This window comes from Chiloscyllium punctatum, unplaced genomic scaffold, assembly GCF_047496795.1.
Source record: "Chiloscyllium punctatum isolate Juve2018m unplaced genomic scaffold, sChiPun1.3 scaffold_1606, whole genome shotgun sequence".
Taxonomy (NCBI): domain Eukaryota; kingdom Metazoa; phylum Chordata; class Chondrichthyes; order Orectolobiformes; family Hemiscylliidae; genus Chiloscyllium; species Chiloscyllium punctatum.
In genome coordinates this window covers 50-7,500 of record NW_027311340.1, presented here as the reverse complement: position 1 = coordinate 7,500, position 7,451 = coordinate 50, and positions in this window count along the sequence as shown.

Sequence of the window (7,451 nt, the reverse complement as noted above, 5' to 3'; positions counted from 1 at the left end):
CCGAGACCCGAAGTCGACGTGCTAAGCACCACGGGACCCCTTTCGCCTGCAGGTCCCGAGCCGCCTTTATTTGCTGTTACGAGCATCGTGTGCCCCATACCTGCGTGACAAGCACCGCAGGGCGGCAGAGCCATCGCACTTGGCCGGGTGGCAGAGGAGGACCCGACTATTCACAGATAGCGGCCCAACGACTCCCAGAGCCGGTCGTGCGGTGCGCGAGGTCTGCTCTCTTCACAAGAGGCTTTATTAGGGAGTGCTAAGGCAAGGTTCTGTGCCCTCCACCCTCATCGCAACACCCATGGGAGCCTCCGGTCGTCAATAGACCGCCGCACCGGCCTCTGACTGACTCTCAGAATGGACGGAAAGAGCCGGGTAAGCCTTTCAAAAGATTCGACCACGTGCCGAAAACTTTAGACTTCCGTGAGCTCTCCGGCTTGCACCGAGACCCGAAGTCGACGTGCTAAGCACCACGGGACCCCTTTCGCCTGCAGGTCCCGAGCCGCCTTTATTTGCTGTTACGAGCATCGTGTGCCCCATACCTGCGTGACAAGCACCGCAGGGCGGCAGAGCCATCGCACTTAGCCGGGTGGCAGAGGAGGACCAGACTATTCACAGATAGCGGCCCAACGACTCCCAGAGCCGGTCGTGCGGCGCGCGAGGTCTGCTCTCTTCACAAGAGGCTTTATTAGGGAGTGCTAAGGCAAGGTTCTGTGCCCTCCACCCTCATCGCAACACCCATGGGAGCCTCCGGTCGTCAATAGACCGCCGCACCGGCCTCTGACTGACTCTCAGAATGGACGGAAAGAGCCGGGTAAGCCTTTCAAAAGATTCGACCACGTGCCGAAAACTTTAGACTTCCGTGAGCTCTCCGGCTTGCACCGAGACCCGAAGTCGACGTGCTAAGCACCACGGGACCCCTTTCGCCTGCAGGTCCCGAGCCGCCTTTATTTGCTGTTACGAGCATCGTGTGCCCCATACCTGCGTGACAAGCACCGCAGGGCGGCAGAGCCATCGCACTTGGCCGGGTGGCAGAGGAGGACCAGACTATTCACAGATAGCGGCCCAACGACTCCCAGAGCCGGTCGTGCGGCGCGCGAGGTCTGCTGTCATCACAAGAGGCTTTAGGGAGTGCTCAGGCAAGGGTCAGCCCGCAGCCTTCCTGGCAACACCCAGGGGAACCAGGCCACTCGCGTCTCTCGCCTTCATTTTCGACACGAGCGCCTGCGGAGGGCCACCACCCCCTCCGATTGTCAAGAGACCTCCGCACCGGCCTCTGACTTACTCTCAGAATGGACGGAAAGAGCCGGGTAAGCCTTTGAAAAGATTCGACCACGTGCCGAAAACTTTAGACTTCCGTGAGCTCTCCGGCTTGCACCGAGACCCGAAGTCGACGTGCTTAGCACCACGGGACCCCTTTCGCCTGCAGGTCCCGAGCCGCCTTTTATTTTTGTTACGAGTATCGTGTTCCCCAAACCTGGGTGACGAGCACCGCAGGGCGGCAGAGCCATCGCGCTTGTCCGGGTGGCAGAGGAGGACCAGACTATTCACAAATAGCGGCCCAACGACTCCCAGAGCCGGTCGTGCGGCAGGCGAGGTCTGCTCTCATCACAAGAGGCTTTAGGGAGTGCTCAGGCAACGGTCAGCCCGCAGCCTTCTTGGCAACACCCAAGGGAACCAGGCCACTCGCGTCTCTCGCCTTCATTTTGGACACGAGCGCCTGTGGAGGGACGGCCGGAGTCAACGTGGGGTTTGCCCGCCCTCCAATAGTGTCAAAAGACCGCCGCACAAGTCTCTGACTGACTCTTAGAACAGACAGAAAGAGTTTGTCAAATCTGTCAAAAAATTGACAAAGTGTCAAAAATTCGACTTCCAAGAGCTCTCCGGCATGCACTCATACCTGTCATTAAAGTGCTATGCCCGTGGAACCGTTTTTCGGATGCCTTTCAGAACGGTCCCGCGCCGCCATTTTGTTCTAAAAATCGTGTTCCCATATATCTCCGGGTACCCCGCCAACCTCACTGCGGAAAAACTACAAGTGGCACTGAATGGGTCTGAATTCCAAATTTGACTGCATCGGTCTGGAACTCGGTCCGGTCAAAACCGTTTGGATTTTTCTCGGTCCGGACTTCCGCGACAGACAAAGTTAAAGTTTTCGGGCTGCAGGCACAAAACGACAGCTGGCCATTTGCCGGGCTCAATTCACCCAATTCCTCCGGCACTTCGGAGCACATGTTCGGTGTAAGTTTGCGAATCTTTCCCGATGCTGCAGCATTTTCCTCCGCTGACACTTAGAATATTTTTCACACTTTGCTGAAAATTTTTCTAAGTGTTTTTTTCCAAGTTTTCCTGGTTACTGATTTCTTCTTTTTAAACATTTTTCTAAGTTTTTCTGGTTACTGATTTCTTCTTTTTAAACATTTTTCGCAGTTTGTCTGGTTACTGATTTCTTCTTTTTAAACATTTTTCGCCGTTTTTCTGGTTACTGATTTCTTCTTTTTAAACATTTTTCGCCGTTTTTCTGGTTACTGATTTCTTCTTTTTAAACATTTTTCTAAGTTTTTCTGGTTACTCATTTCTTCTTTTTAAACATTTTTCTAAGTTTTTCTGGTTACTGATTTCTTCTTTTTAAACATTTTTCTAAGTTTTTCTGGTTACTCATTTCTTCTTTTTAAACATTTTTCTAAGTTTTTCTGGTTACTCACTTCTTCTTTTTAAACATTTTTCTAAGTTTTTCTGGTTACTGATTTCTTCTTTTTAAACATTTTTCGCCGTTTTTCTGGTTACTGATTTCTTCTTTTTAAACATTTTTCTAAGTTTTTCTGGTTACTCATTTCTTCTTTTTAAACATTTTTCGCCGTTTTTCTGGTTACTGATTTCTTCTTTTTAAACATTTTTCTAAGTTTTTCTGGTTACTGATTTCTTCTTTTTAAACATTTTTCTAAGTTTTCCTGGTTACTCATTTCTTCTTTTTAAACATTTTTCTAAGTTTTCCTGGTTACTCATTTCTTCTTTTTAAACATTTTTCTAAGTTTTCCTGGTTACTGATTTCTTCTTTTTAAACATTTTTCGCAGTTTTTCTGGTTACTGATTTCTTCTTTTTAAACATTTTTCTAAGTTTTTCTGGTTACTGATTTCTTCTTTTTAAACATTTTTCTAAGTTTTTCTGGTTACTCACTTCTTCTTTTTAAACATTTTTCTAAGTTTTTCTGGTTACTCACTTCTTCTTTTGAAACATTTTTCTAAGTTTTTCTGGTTACTGATTTCTTCTTTTTAAACATTTTTCTAAGTTTTTCTGGTTACTGATTTCTTCTTTTTAAACATTTTTCGCAGTTTGTCTGGTTACTGATTTCTTCTTTTTAAACATTTTTCGCCGTTTTTCTGGTTACTGATTTCTTCTTTTTAAACATTTTTCTAAGTTTTTCTGGTTACTCACTTCTTCTTTTTAAACATTTTTCTAAGTTTTTCTGGTTACTGATTTCTTCTTTTTAAACATTTTTCGCAGTTTTTCTGGTTACTGATTTCTTCTTTTTAAACATTTTTCTAAGTTTTCCTGGTTACTGATTTCTTCTTTTTAAACATTTTTCGCAGTTTTTCTGGTTACTGATTTCTTCTTTTTAAACATTTTTCTAAGTTTTTCTGGTTACTCACTTCTTCTTTTTAAACATTTTTCTAAGTTTTCCTGGTTACTGATTTCTTCTTTTTAAACATTTTTCGCAGTTTGTCTGGTTACTGATTTCTTCTTTTTAAACATTTTTCGCAGTTTTTCTGGTTACTGATTTCTTCTTTTTAAACATTTTTCTAAGTTTTTCTGGTTACTCACTTCTTCTTTTATAACATTTTTCTAAGTTTTCCTGGTTACTGATTTCTTCTTTTTAAACATTTTTCTAAGTTTTCCTGGTTACTGATTTCTTCTTTTTAAACATTTTTCTAAGTTTTCCTGGTTACTGATTTCTTCTTTTTAAACATTTTTCTAAGTTTTTCTGGTTACTCATTTCTTCTTTTTAAACATTTTTCGCAGTTTTTCTGGTTACTGATTTCTTCTTTTTAAACATTTTCCTAAGTTTTCCTGGTTACTGATTTCTTCTTTTTAAACATTTTTCTAAGTTTTCCTGGTTACTCATTTCTTCTTTTTGATCATTTTTCTAAGTTTTCCTGGTTACTGATTTCTTCGTTTTGAACATTTTTCTAAGTTTTCCTGGTTACTCACTTCTTCTTTTCAAACATTTTTCATCGTTTTTCTGTTTACTCATTTAGCACTTTCAGGCACTTTCCGATCATTTCCTCGTTCCCGATTTCACCCTTTAAAACGCTTTCGGGCATTTCCCTAAGTTTTGCGGTTCACTCGTTTGGGACTCACTGACACCTTCTCTAGCTTCCCTGCTCACTTTTTTCGTACTGTTGAGAAAATTCGAACCCTTTCCTTAACTATGCCGGTTACTGACTTCACCGCTTCAGACCCTTGTCCCCGTAATGAAAGATACCATTTCCCACCGTGGGAAATGCACGAAAATCGGACTGAACACGGGGGAGGCTCCCCCCTCGAAGGCGAGACCGTCGGCAGAACCGCCGGGTCAAACCCGGCTGAGCTACCCGGCTTACAAGTCTCAAAGTCGGTATGAGCAGTCACGTCCACCCCCATTCCCTTTTGGACCACTTCCCACGGTTCCAAATGCATGAAAATCGGCCTGTACACGGGGGAGGCACCCGCCTCGAAGACGAGACCGTCGGCAGAACCGCCGGGTCAAACCCGGCTGAGCTACCCGGCTCGGAAGCGCCAAAGTCGGGTTGAGCAGTCACATTCACTCCCATCCCCTTTTGGGCAACTTCCCACGGTTGGAAATGCATGGAAATCGGACTGAACACGGGGGAGGCTCCCCCCTCGAAGGCGAGACCGTCGGCAGAACCGCCGGATCAAACCCGGCTGAGCTACCCGGCTTACAAGTCTCAAAGTCGGTATGAGCAGACACGTCCACCCCCATTCCCTTTTGGACCACTTCCCACGGTTCGAAATGCATGAAAATCGGCCTGTATACGGGGGAGGCACCCGCCTCGAAGACGAGACCGTCGGCAGAACCGCCGGGTCAAACCCGGCTGAGCTACCCGGCTCGGAAGCGCCAAAGTCGGGTTGAGCAGTCACATTCACTCCCATCCCCTTTTGGGCAACTTCCCACGGTTGGAAATGCATGGAAATCGGACTGAACACGGGGGAGGCTCCCCCCTCGAAGGCGAGACCGTCGGCAGAACCGCCGGATCAAACCGGCTGAGCTACCCGGCTTACAAGTCTCAAAGTCGGTATGAGCAGACACGTCCACCCCCATTCCCTTTTGGACCACTTCCCACGGTTCGAAATGCATGAAAATCGGCCTGTATACGGGGGAGGCACCCGCCTCGAAGACGAGACCGTCGGCAGAACCGCCGGGTCAAACCCGGCCGGGCTACCCGGGTTAGAAGCCCTAGAGTCGGGTTGAGCAGTCACAATCACTCCCATCCCCTTTTGAACCTGTTCCCACCGTTGGAAATGCACGAAAATCGGCCTGTACACGGGGGAGGCTCCCCCCTCGAAGGCGAGACCGTCGGCAGAACCGCCGGGTCAAACCCGGCTGAGCTACCCGGCTTACAAGTCTCGAAGTCGGGTTGAGCAGTCACATTCACTCCCATCGACTTTTGGGCAACTTCCCACCGTTGCAAATGCATGAAAATCGGCCTGTACACGGGGGAGGCACCCGCCTCGAAGTCGAGACCGTCGGCAGAACCGCCGGGTCCAACCCGGCTGAGCTACCCGGCTTACAAGTCTCAAAGCCGGGTTGGGCAGTCACGTTCACCCCCATTCCCTTTTGGATCACTTCCCACGGTTCGAAATGCACGAAAACCGGCCTGTACACGGGGGAGGGTCCGCCCTCGAAGGCGAGACCGTCGGCAGAACCGCCGGGTCAAACCTGGCTGAGCTACCCGGCTTACAAGTCTCAAAGTCGGGTTGAGCAGTCACGTTCACTCCCATCGACTTTTAGACCACTTCCCACGGTTCGAAATGCACGAAAATCGGCCTGTACACGGGGGAGGCACCCGCCTCGAAGACGAGACCGTCGGCAGAACCGCCGGGTCAAACCCGGCCGAGCTACCCGGCTTAAAAGTCTCAAAGTCGGTATGAGCAGTCACATTCACCCCCATTCCCTTTTGGACCACTTCCCACGGTTGGAAATGCATGAAAATCGGCCTGGACACGGGGGAGGCTCCCCCCTCGATGACGAGACCGTCGGCAGAACCGCCGGAACAAACCCGGCTGAGCTACCCGGCTTACAAGTCTCAAAGTCGGTATGAGCAGACACGTCCACCCCCATTCCCTTTTGGACCACTTCCCACCGTTGGAAATGCACGAAAATCGGCCTGTACACGGGGGAGGCACCGGCCTCGAAGACGAGACCGTCGGCAGAACCGCCGGGTCAAACCCGGCTGAGCTACCCGGCTTACAAGTCTCAAAGTCGGGTTGAGCAGTCACATTCACTCCCATCGACTTTTGGGCAACTTCCCACGGTTCGAAATGCACAAGATTCGGCCTGAACACGGGGGACGCTCCCCCCTCGAAGGCGAGACCGTCGGCAGACCCGCCGGGTCAAACCCGGCTGAGCTACCCGGCTCGGAAGCGCCAAAGTCGGTATGAGCAGTCACGTCACTCCCATCCCCTTTTGGACCGCTTCCCACGGTACGAAATGCATGAAAATCGGCCTGTACACGGGGGAGGCACCCGCCTCGAAGACGAGACCGTCGGCAGAACCGCCGGGTCAAACCCGGCTGAGCTACCCGGCTTACAAGTCTCAAAGTCGGGTTGAGCAGTCACATTCACTCCCATCGACTTTTGGGCAACTTCCCACGGTTCGAAATGCACAAAATTCGGCCTGAACACGGGGGACGCTCCCCCCTCGAAGGCGAGACCGTCGGCAGAACCGCCGGGTCAAACCCGGCTGAGCTACCCGGCTTAAAAGTCTCAAAGTCGGTATGAGCAGTCACATTCACCCCCATTCCCTTTTGGACCACTTCCCACGGTTGGAAATGCATGAAAATCGGCCTGGACACGGGGGAGGCTCCCCCTCGATGACGAGACCGTCGGCAGAACCGCCGGAACAAACCCGGCTGAGCTACCCGGCTTACAAGTCTCAAAGTCGGTATGAGCAGACACGTCCACCCCCATTCCCTTTTGGACCACTTCCCACCGTTGGAAATGCACGAAAATCGGCCTGTACACGGGGGAGGCACCGGCCTCGAAGACGAGACCGTCGGCAGAACCGCCGGATCAAACCCGGCCGAGCTACCCGGGTTAGAAGCCTCAGAGTCGGGTTGAGCAGTCACGTCCACCCCCATTCCCTTTTGGACCACTTCCCACGGTTCGAAATGCACGAAAATCGGCCTGTACACGGGGGAGGGAGCCGCCTCGAAGACGAGACCGTCGGCAGAAC